This window comes from Charadrius vociferus, unplaced genomic scaffold (assembly GCF_000708025.1).
Source record: "Charadrius vociferus isolate BGI_N301 unplaced genomic scaffold, ASM70802v2 scaffold161, whole genome shotgun sequence".
In the NCBI taxonomy this organism is placed as follows: domain Eukaryota; kingdom Metazoa; phylum Chordata; class Aves; order Charadriiformes; family Charadriidae; genus Charadrius; species Charadrius vociferus.
In genome coordinates, this window is record NW_009646928.1 from 1,070,171 (window position 1) to 1,079,549 (window position 9,379).

The window sequence follows — 9,379 nt, forward strand, 5'->3', positions numbered from 1 at the left end:
GGTGCCTGCACTTTTCTCAGCAATAATGTAATGCTTTATTTTTACTGTTAATTTTTAGTTATATTACAACAAAAAGGGAAAACAATTTGCATACATCAGAAGTTATTTCCCTAAAAAATACAAAAAATAGGAAGAGGCATAGGTCAAGATTATAAAAATACCTAACGAGTATGGATGGATTCCTCTGCTTTGACATTTTAAAAAGACTTGAGCCAAGCTCAAGACATTTTAAGAAGACTTGATTTTCAAAGGTTAGACAATTAGTACTTCCTGAAAATCAGATCCCTTGCAGTATCTCACCTGAACCCACAAAACCTTTCTGGAAGTTTTCTTAGCAAATCAAAGAGTAAGCAAACAAGCCAAATAGTAAATCTTATGATTTGTCAATACATAGATCAGATAGGCATAATTTAATACCTTATGGCATAGGAAATGGATAGTTGCACTGTGGAAGCTTCCAGGAATTCCAGGACATGATTTGCTAGCCATGCATCATTCAATCATAAAACAGAGACAGTACCAAACTGTTTACATCTTAAATATAGAGAAAGGAACAGAAGGCAGGTGGGCCATGAATAAGACAATGCTCTTCTATTAGCAATGTACCAAATATTCTCATTTTTCACTGATCTTCTCAGGGCACTATGGTGTTAGATCTTTTGTGAAAATGAAGAGCAGTTGTGATGTTTTGAAGAACAAGTTGCTAAGACAGGCAGCTAGCAAAATGAGAATAAGTTTGCATTGTACATTTGGTTAAGATGTTTGGGATTAGCGTCTATCTGTCTTGAAGTGAAGATAATGCAATGAATGTGTAAAATAACTGTCCTTCATAAAGAATTAAAGTCACTGACAAGCCTAAAATGTATTATAGTAGTTTTTTCTGCTTTTCTGGCAGGAAAGGACTGATCTAGTATTGATAAATGTATATTACTTAATAAAATAACCCAGACCTAAGAAAAATATATATTTTGCCCTAAAGCAAAACTCCTAGACTTCACTACATGCTATTTTTATTTCCTGGTAACCTCCTTTATTCTCAACAGGACTCAATTTGATGTGCTGCTTGTGCTGGAAAATGAGCTTTTCCTAATGTATTTTATACTGGCTTACTTTGCCTAAAGAACTGAAGTTTTATTTCAGATTTTCCTCTTACCCCACATTTCATCTGCATTTTACCTTTCACTCATTACAGCTTTCTCATTGGCCTTACTTTGCACTGGTTGATTATGGGTCAGTTTATTACTGGAACATGGAGAGTACCCCCAAAATGTGAAATAAACCCCCAACTCATTGCTTCAAAATGTCAGTTCCCAAATGTGTTTTTAAAATTCAAGACACATTAATTTAATCTAAGCACCTTTATATAGACAAAGCAGGCTTGGACCGACTTTGAATCCTGTCATTTGAAGTCATCGGAGTGATTACAGTACAAGTTCTGCTTTTTGTCCATCTTCTACATTTATTTAATGAAATAGCTTTATTTTAAGAAAGGGAGCATTTTTTGACACCCTTGTAATAAAATTCATTCAAGCTCCGTTTCAGACATTTATTAGTATGACATACTACGAGAAAATCATGTTGCCTGGGAGTTTTGCATGTGAAGGGACTGTAAATTCAGATCTTCAATTATCTAAACTTGAAACAGTAATAGTTGTAGTAAAGGATACTCAGTAGCTGAAATATGTTCTGAAATTCTGAATGGTTTCAAATCTCATATTCTTTGAAAAGTTATTTGAAAATCACATGTGCGAAAAGACTAACAGAGGTTATACCATTAAACATGAACACAAAGCAACTGTTCATTGTCCTTCAGCTTGCAAGACATATATTTGCTTTCAAGGGGAGCTCTAATATTTGTCATCTTTAACTGAACGAAATCACAGATACTTTTACATGTGGATTTTATTATATGAATTGGTTTATAAGCCTGCTATTTAACATGATTATATGAATTACGAACTGTGATTTTATTTCTTTTATAATCTTTGTAGAGCTTGCCATTATTTTTACATGTCTATGTCTGGCATTATGCACCTTTGAAACTGTGCCAGAAATATTTATTGTCCTATTCCTGGCATTCTGGGACTCCGTGGTTCCGTTTGGTTTCCAACCAGAACAAAGCTTATTAGCAGACCCAGTTCTTGGTACTTTGCTGAAAACAATTTTATACGTAAATTTAATACTTCATTAAAGTAGGCTCTTGTAACAGTCAGGAGTATGTATGAAATGCATTTAACCTAGGTAATGTTCTATCTACCATTTTGAGCAGTTATCAAAAGCAAAATATATGTACTAATTAGAACTTTCCTTCTCATTGCCTGTCTCCTCCAGCTTGACTAATAAGAAAGCAGTAAAACGCAGTCAGGTTGAATGGAACCGGGACACTGTTCTCACACTTGTCTGTGCTCCGCACACACACGCAGCGCCCTGGAAGGGCGGCATGCTGCAGTGAGAACAGGACATTCTCATTCGCCCCTTGAATCACATTTACTTGGTTCCAAATTCCATTATTCTTAATCAAGTAAAAATCCTCTTAAGGTCAACAGGAGTTTCATTCAAATTACTTCATAATTTGGCCCTCATTTTGTTGGGTTAGTTCCCACTTTGCCCAGTAGGCACAACCATATTAAAAAGGCTATTGGAAAGCATTCTTTATTTTATTTAGCTTCAAGGAAATAGATGTTAATAAAACTTAAGGATGTACTTATGTGTTTATTAAAGAGAAGGAATCCTGTTGAATCAGAACCCTAATTTGTTTAAAGAGCAAACTGCTCCAGGAAGCAAAAATAATATAGCTGACTTAGGTATTAGTACAGCTCAAGTACTTTCAGTGAGAATAATCATCCTTTCATTTGGAGACTAGGGAAAATTGATGTAGTATGTTTTTTTACAGAACATTGAGTTATTGTTTATACAGTCATTTTTCTAACTATAAACATATATTACTCATTATAACCATTAAAGAGTCAGAAGCCTGAAGTCATGCCCATCAGGGAAGGGAATATACTTATATGTGTATAATAACTGCTTCTAAAACTTCATCCATGATTTGAAGCATAACTTATCTGAAATAGAGGCGAAACCATCTTTCTGCTTCTCATGGGATGATTTCACACTAGGATTCTTCTGTTGGTTCATGAGATCTTAATGACAGAATAAACACATGCATTTCAGTGTTTTATGAGAAATCACTTTCCTGATTCATTGTGCCACAAAAAATAATCCAAAGTTTAACCATGCTCCTAAACATACTGCAGGAGATTTACAGTACTTAAATAAAAATGAGACAAAGTATAGAAATGTTCACACTTTAGGGTATCAACCAAGAGGTTTAAGATACTAAGAATTTTTTTTTTTATTTAAAGATTTTAAATGTTTACATTTTTTGCCACAAAACAGTAACATAAATAATAAGAGTAATAATAATAGTAATGATTATAATAACAGTAATATAGCAACAATAGTAACAGCAACAGGGACAGTGACAGTGACAGCAATTGGAATAGTAAGTAATAGTAAGTAGTAGCAATAATAGTATTAGCAATAACAATAATAATCAAAAGCAAAGGTCTTAATCACAAGAATAATTTATGGAATGGAAAAGTTAATGTTGGCTTTTTCTGGTGATTGTATGCAACTGTTGAAAGATTTTTATTTGAGCCATTCACTTGAAATTATATCTTTTCACCTGATGGATTATATATTTTTGGGGGGTTAATAATTTATCAGGAAAACTCAGATGCAAATGACTTCATGAAAGTGCTGGAGCATTGGAATGCCCTACATGATGAAATACCAAAAAGCTCAAGGAATAAGAGTCAACTGTAAGAATACCGATATCTGACACTGCAAATACTACAGTTGGATCAGAACATCAAAAGAAGCATATAATATAACATAAAAAATGAAATCAAAGCTATGATATCTTCCTTAGTGATGCTGTTGCAGAATGCATTTCTAAAGCCCATCATGCCAAAAGATGGCACTGAGGTCATCCCACCTGGGGAGTGCCACCTTTTTTGTATGCTCTGAAATGACTAAAATGTCATGAATAAACACAATTTATTTGGTTAATCCATTCTTAAGCCTTTCTTGTGGCTTTCAATTTATATCTGCCTCATGGCTTCAGGCCTCAACTCCTTCTAGCTCACCAGTTCTCTCCACGAGGGTTCTGCCAGTCCATTGTAATCTGAAAAAAATTCTCTAGATCTTTTCCCAGTCCCAGTCATAACTGACACTTGCAAGAAAACAAGAGAAGAAAATAGTCTGGAGCCATCGCAATTGGTCATGTCAGTTAAGAGTGAAGTGCAGGTTTGATGTAACTTTTACTACAGATATGTCCACACAAGGAAGTTATTAGTTACACATGTATTTTCCTGTTTTGGTAAAAAATAAAATGTTCCTATATTGCTTTATCAAATATATTATTAACTTTTTTTTTTTTTAATCAAAGCTGAATTATGCAGGACATCCCCAAATGTGTATTAATTATTGTGTATTTGTCATTTATGAAATGCTAGCATGCACTCATTCTGTTCCAGATGCAGAGGAAACAGAGTCCAGGCCCTAAGAAACACAATCCACCGTGGGCTCAATTTAGTTTTGGCTTACGCTAACATCTCTGGCTGTGGTACGCTCAGCTGAGGATGGGATGTAAGGACGCTGCAGCAACCCAAATGCTGATACCAACTCCATTCGATCAGCAGAGGTCGAGTGGCCTTGCAGGTGGAGGGCAGAGCCGCAGTAAGGAGTGCCTGGATCGTGTCCCAAACAGCTGGGGCTTGCTTAATCACTGAGGAGCCCATGGGGCACGAGCAAGTGGCCTGAAGCAAAGCTGTGCTCTTGAGGAATCCCCTATGGTGTACAGCAATCAGCACAGAACAGCTAACTGAACCAGAGTAACTGGGGCTGTTGAGAGAGATTAGTTGTTTAGCTTAAATAAGTAAGTTTTAACTAGAATAAGTTACTTAGGTTTATAATATGGTGTGATTTATGCTGTTTGCCTAGCTTTACTTAGCATGAGTGGCCAGATTTAGGCCACAATATAGTTAATTTTCCTAGTAATTTTCCTAGCAGCTGGTACAGTGCTGTGTTTAGTCTTTTAGTATGAGAAAAATGTCGATAACACATTGATGTTTTGGTAGCGTTTTTCCCTAAGTCTGGGACTTTTCAGTTCCTCGTGTTCTGCCAGCGAGCGCAGGTGCACAAGAAGTATAAACCAGAAGATAAGGAAGCTACAAAAGTCAGCAGAGACTCCAAATCAACAAGATAAGAGCAGTCGATGGCCGGCCTGCCTGCCTGCCTGGACACACAAAAAGAATCCTAGAAGGTGTTAGAAGACCCCAGACTAAAAATCACCGTTGGACTAAAAGATGTGTGAACAGTGTGTGAAGAGTATGTAAGGGGCAGCTGTATGGATCTCCAGGGTATAACTGCCCAGGGATTTCCTTGTTCAACATCCCTCTCTGGAGGCGCCCAGCTAGCTGACCCTGCTGTTGTACCTTTCAATTAAATTATTTATTTTCATAAAATCCAACACCTGAGACTCTGCTGCGGGAAACCTAGGGACGAGCCTGAAGGAGGAGGAAGCACATGTAAATGTAAAGTACGTGCGTGTGTGCGTGTGTGTGAGGCATTGAAAGGGGCACTCATGGGCTCACTGGAGTCACCCACTAAGAAGGGACTCTGGTCCTGGCAAAGACTTGGATGGGGTGTGTGTGTGACTCCTTGAATGGTGTGTGAATGTTCTGGCAGTGGCTTCTCCTTTAACACGGGCACAGTACTCCAGTTTTGGTCTGAGCAACACAGCATACAGCAGCACCTGATTCCCAGACTGCTCTTTCATTGACTAATGGTGCAGTGAAAAAACTGGTGAGATGGCAGCACATGCAGACCACTGTCAATTGTGGTATGGGTAGGGGAGTTTGTAATTTTAAAGCTGTCCAGGTACCCTTATTTGCTGCAATCACACCTCCATTTGCAATGTAAACAATGGTTCTGTTTCAACATCTAAAATTTCCCAGCATCTAAATAAATTAAACTACATGGCCCCACTAGTCAGAGAAGTTCAAAAGGGTCTGTTTTAAGAGCATGCTGAATATACTCTGGAAGCCTAAATTAAAAAACTCAAGTAAACACAAATTAGCAACACTAAGCTTCTCTTAACATAGCATTTTCTTAAGGATGTATAGACCCCTATATTTATTTAGAAAAATAAATTGGGCTACTAGGCTACATATATTGCTAACATATATGAATGTTACAAAGATTACCATGGGAAAACTCGAAGGCAAAAAAGTCTTAGGGTGTGAGACCAAAACATTTTAAAAGAAGTTTATTACTGATTGTTCAGTGCTTTGCATATAGAGGGTCAGAAAGTGCTAAATGCTTTCTATGATGTTGGGGAAAATTCTGGAGATATACTCTGCTGTTAGAGTGGTTATGCAGAATCAGGTTAAACACTAATCCCACAGATAACGAAGGATTTTGCAGGGAATTTATTTAGAGTTTTAAATACTCTGTAGGGGGCAGTTTTGAATCAGATGAATGAAAATTTTAAGCTGGCTGATGCAAAATTATAGTTTTATACTCAGTTTTATTATTCTCATCAGCTACATGGGCATCATTTCTTCTTTTAGGTGGATCTTGTCTCTGAAGCAAACAGGTAGCTGCATGCTATCATATAACATCACGTAGCTGAGAAACTTATCTGCATGTAAAGTTCAATAATGGTAGCTAACAACACTTTTTAAAAACTACCAGACAGATTCTTAATTGTGTAACAGTGATTAGAACTTCATGGAGGAGGCCTGCATAAAAATCAGTCCTACAACACAGCCCAAGCACACAAGTAGAATCTGAGATGTCCCTCACAATTCTGGTTCATTCTTAAATCAGGGGCTGGATTCTGTGGTGACTTGAAAACGTTTATGACAATTCTGGAAAAAAAACAGGGGAGAAGCTTCTTGGAGATGCCAGTACTGGCGGCAGCATTTCAAAAAGCCTTTAAATATGGTATCATTATTATTTGGGTTTATTGTAAGTGGACACTATGCTAGACTGTGGAAAAAGACGTTAGTACACTTAAACATGTTAGCTTAAAGATGAAGATTTAAATCAGCTTCTCTCCAGCAACACACCACTTTGAAGTATCAAAACCAGGAGTGGACTATAGTTGTACTTCATCTGAAACCAAAAAGGAAGACATCCTCTCAGCAGAGGGATAGTAATTGTTACAAGGATTTGAAATCTGAAGTGGAGGCTCAGTCACTGAGTCTTTTTCCACTCAGAAAGGAAGGAACAGTCTATGTCTCCATGAGGAAAATAAAGCTGTAGATGTAGGTGACCTCTGTGATCGCATTTCTAGGGCATTTCTAGTATAGTCAGTAGCTCTGCATTGACTGCCATTATTTTGCTTTGAATGAACTTGAAGCCTATTCTAGACCATAATTCAGAGCTAAAGTTGTTACTTAGCTGTTATTGTAACTAGCTAATACAGAATCATAGGAAGATTCTCAGCAAACACTGGCAGAAACTAAAAGGATTAATTTCCCAATGTCAAAACTAAGAATGAATGCCTGGCAGATGATCAGACTCAGCAGCTCTACTACTTAAAGCTTGAAGCTGATTGTGTTGCCTGAAAAGGCAGTGGGATATCTTGTTTGTCCTCCCCTAGCCTAAAAGCCTTGCCTATTCTGCTTGGATTTAAATTATTTTTAAAACTGGTGTACTGAGTCTGGCTGGAATGGAGTCGACTTTCTTTGTAGCAGACTGTTTGCTGCTGTGTTTTGGATTTCATGACTAAAACAGCACTGATAACACAGCAATGTTTTGGCCATCACTGAATTGTACTTGCACAGTTTCAAGGCTTTCTCTTTTTCATGCTATGCTCCCTTAGTGAGCAGGCTGGGGGTGGGCAGGAAATTTGGATGAGAAACAGCCAGGACAGCAGACCTGAATTGGCCAAAGGGATATTCCATACCATATAGCATCACAGTCAGCAAAAAAAATGGGGTAGCAGAATAAGAAGGTTGGGGGGAATTGCCTTCCAGGCTAGACAATTTAATGGAGACTGGCTGGGCATCAGTCTTCTTGTGGGAGGTGGTGTGTTATTTCCCTGGCATATTTTTTTTTTCTCTCCTTCACTTATTCAGCTCTCTTTTAACCTAACCCATGAGTATTCTTACTTTTACTCTTCCTATTTTCTCCCCACCCCCCTGAGGGGAGTGAGCAAGAGGCTGTGTGGATGTTTACCTGCTCAGCCACAGTAAACCCACCACAACTGCAAAACCTGTGTTATGATGCATTGTTATATACAACCAGTTCAACAATGCAGGGTCAGCTGAAGCTATACAGCTTCTGCATATGAATTTCTACTCCAGGGCGTTGTGAAGAACTTCCTTCCACATCTGTGCACATCCTCCCACTTGTGTCGATGTAGTGGTGAAACTTCCGAGCAGTGTACTGGTGTTCTTGTGAGAAAGTAAAAAAAAAATAATCCTGGGCTGCATAGGGAAGAGTGTGACCAGTAGGTCGAGGGAGGCCATTCTCCCCCTCTACTCAGCACTGGTGAGGCCACAACTAGAATACTGTGTCCAGTTTTGGGCTCCTCAGTTCAAGAGGGACAGGGAACTGCTGGAAAGAGTCCACCGAAGGGCAACAAAGATGACTGAGGGATTGGAGCATCTCCCTTATGAGGAAAGGCTGAGAGAGCTGGGACTCTTTAGCCTGGAAAAGAGAAGGCTGAGGGGAGACCTTACTATTGCTTCCAAATATCTAAAGGGTGGGTTGAAGGAGGATGGAGCCAGACTCTTCTCGGTGGTTCCCAGGGACAGGACGAGGGGCAATGGGCACAAGTTGGAACATAGGAAGTTCCGTTCCAACACACGGAAAAACTTCTTTACAGTTCGGGTGACAGAGCTGTGGCACAGGCTGCCCAGGGAGGTTGTGGAGTCCCCTTCTCTGGAGATTTTCAAAACCTGCCTGGATGCAGTCCTGAGTAATGTGCTCTGGGCAATCCTGCTTTAGCAGGGGAGTTGGACTAGATCTCTAGAGGTCCCTTCCAACTCTGGAAATTCTGTGAAAGACAAGCAAGTATTCTCTGGTCCTCAGTCCTCTTGGGATGAGGGTCAGCCAAGAAAGGGCACCACACAGAAGAACCGGGAGAGATGACACTGTTACTACAGCAGTGTGAATTAAGGAAATAGAGCCCGCTGCTTCTCTCCCAGTAAGTTCAAGTTGTCTACTGGAATGATGGGGACAGTAAGGGGGTCTTCTCCTGTGACCCTGAGGTGACTCCAGCGCCTGCTGCGGAGGACACACATCCAGCACAGGGTCTCTCTGGCAGCACCTGCTTCACTGACAGCAGCTGAACATGCCA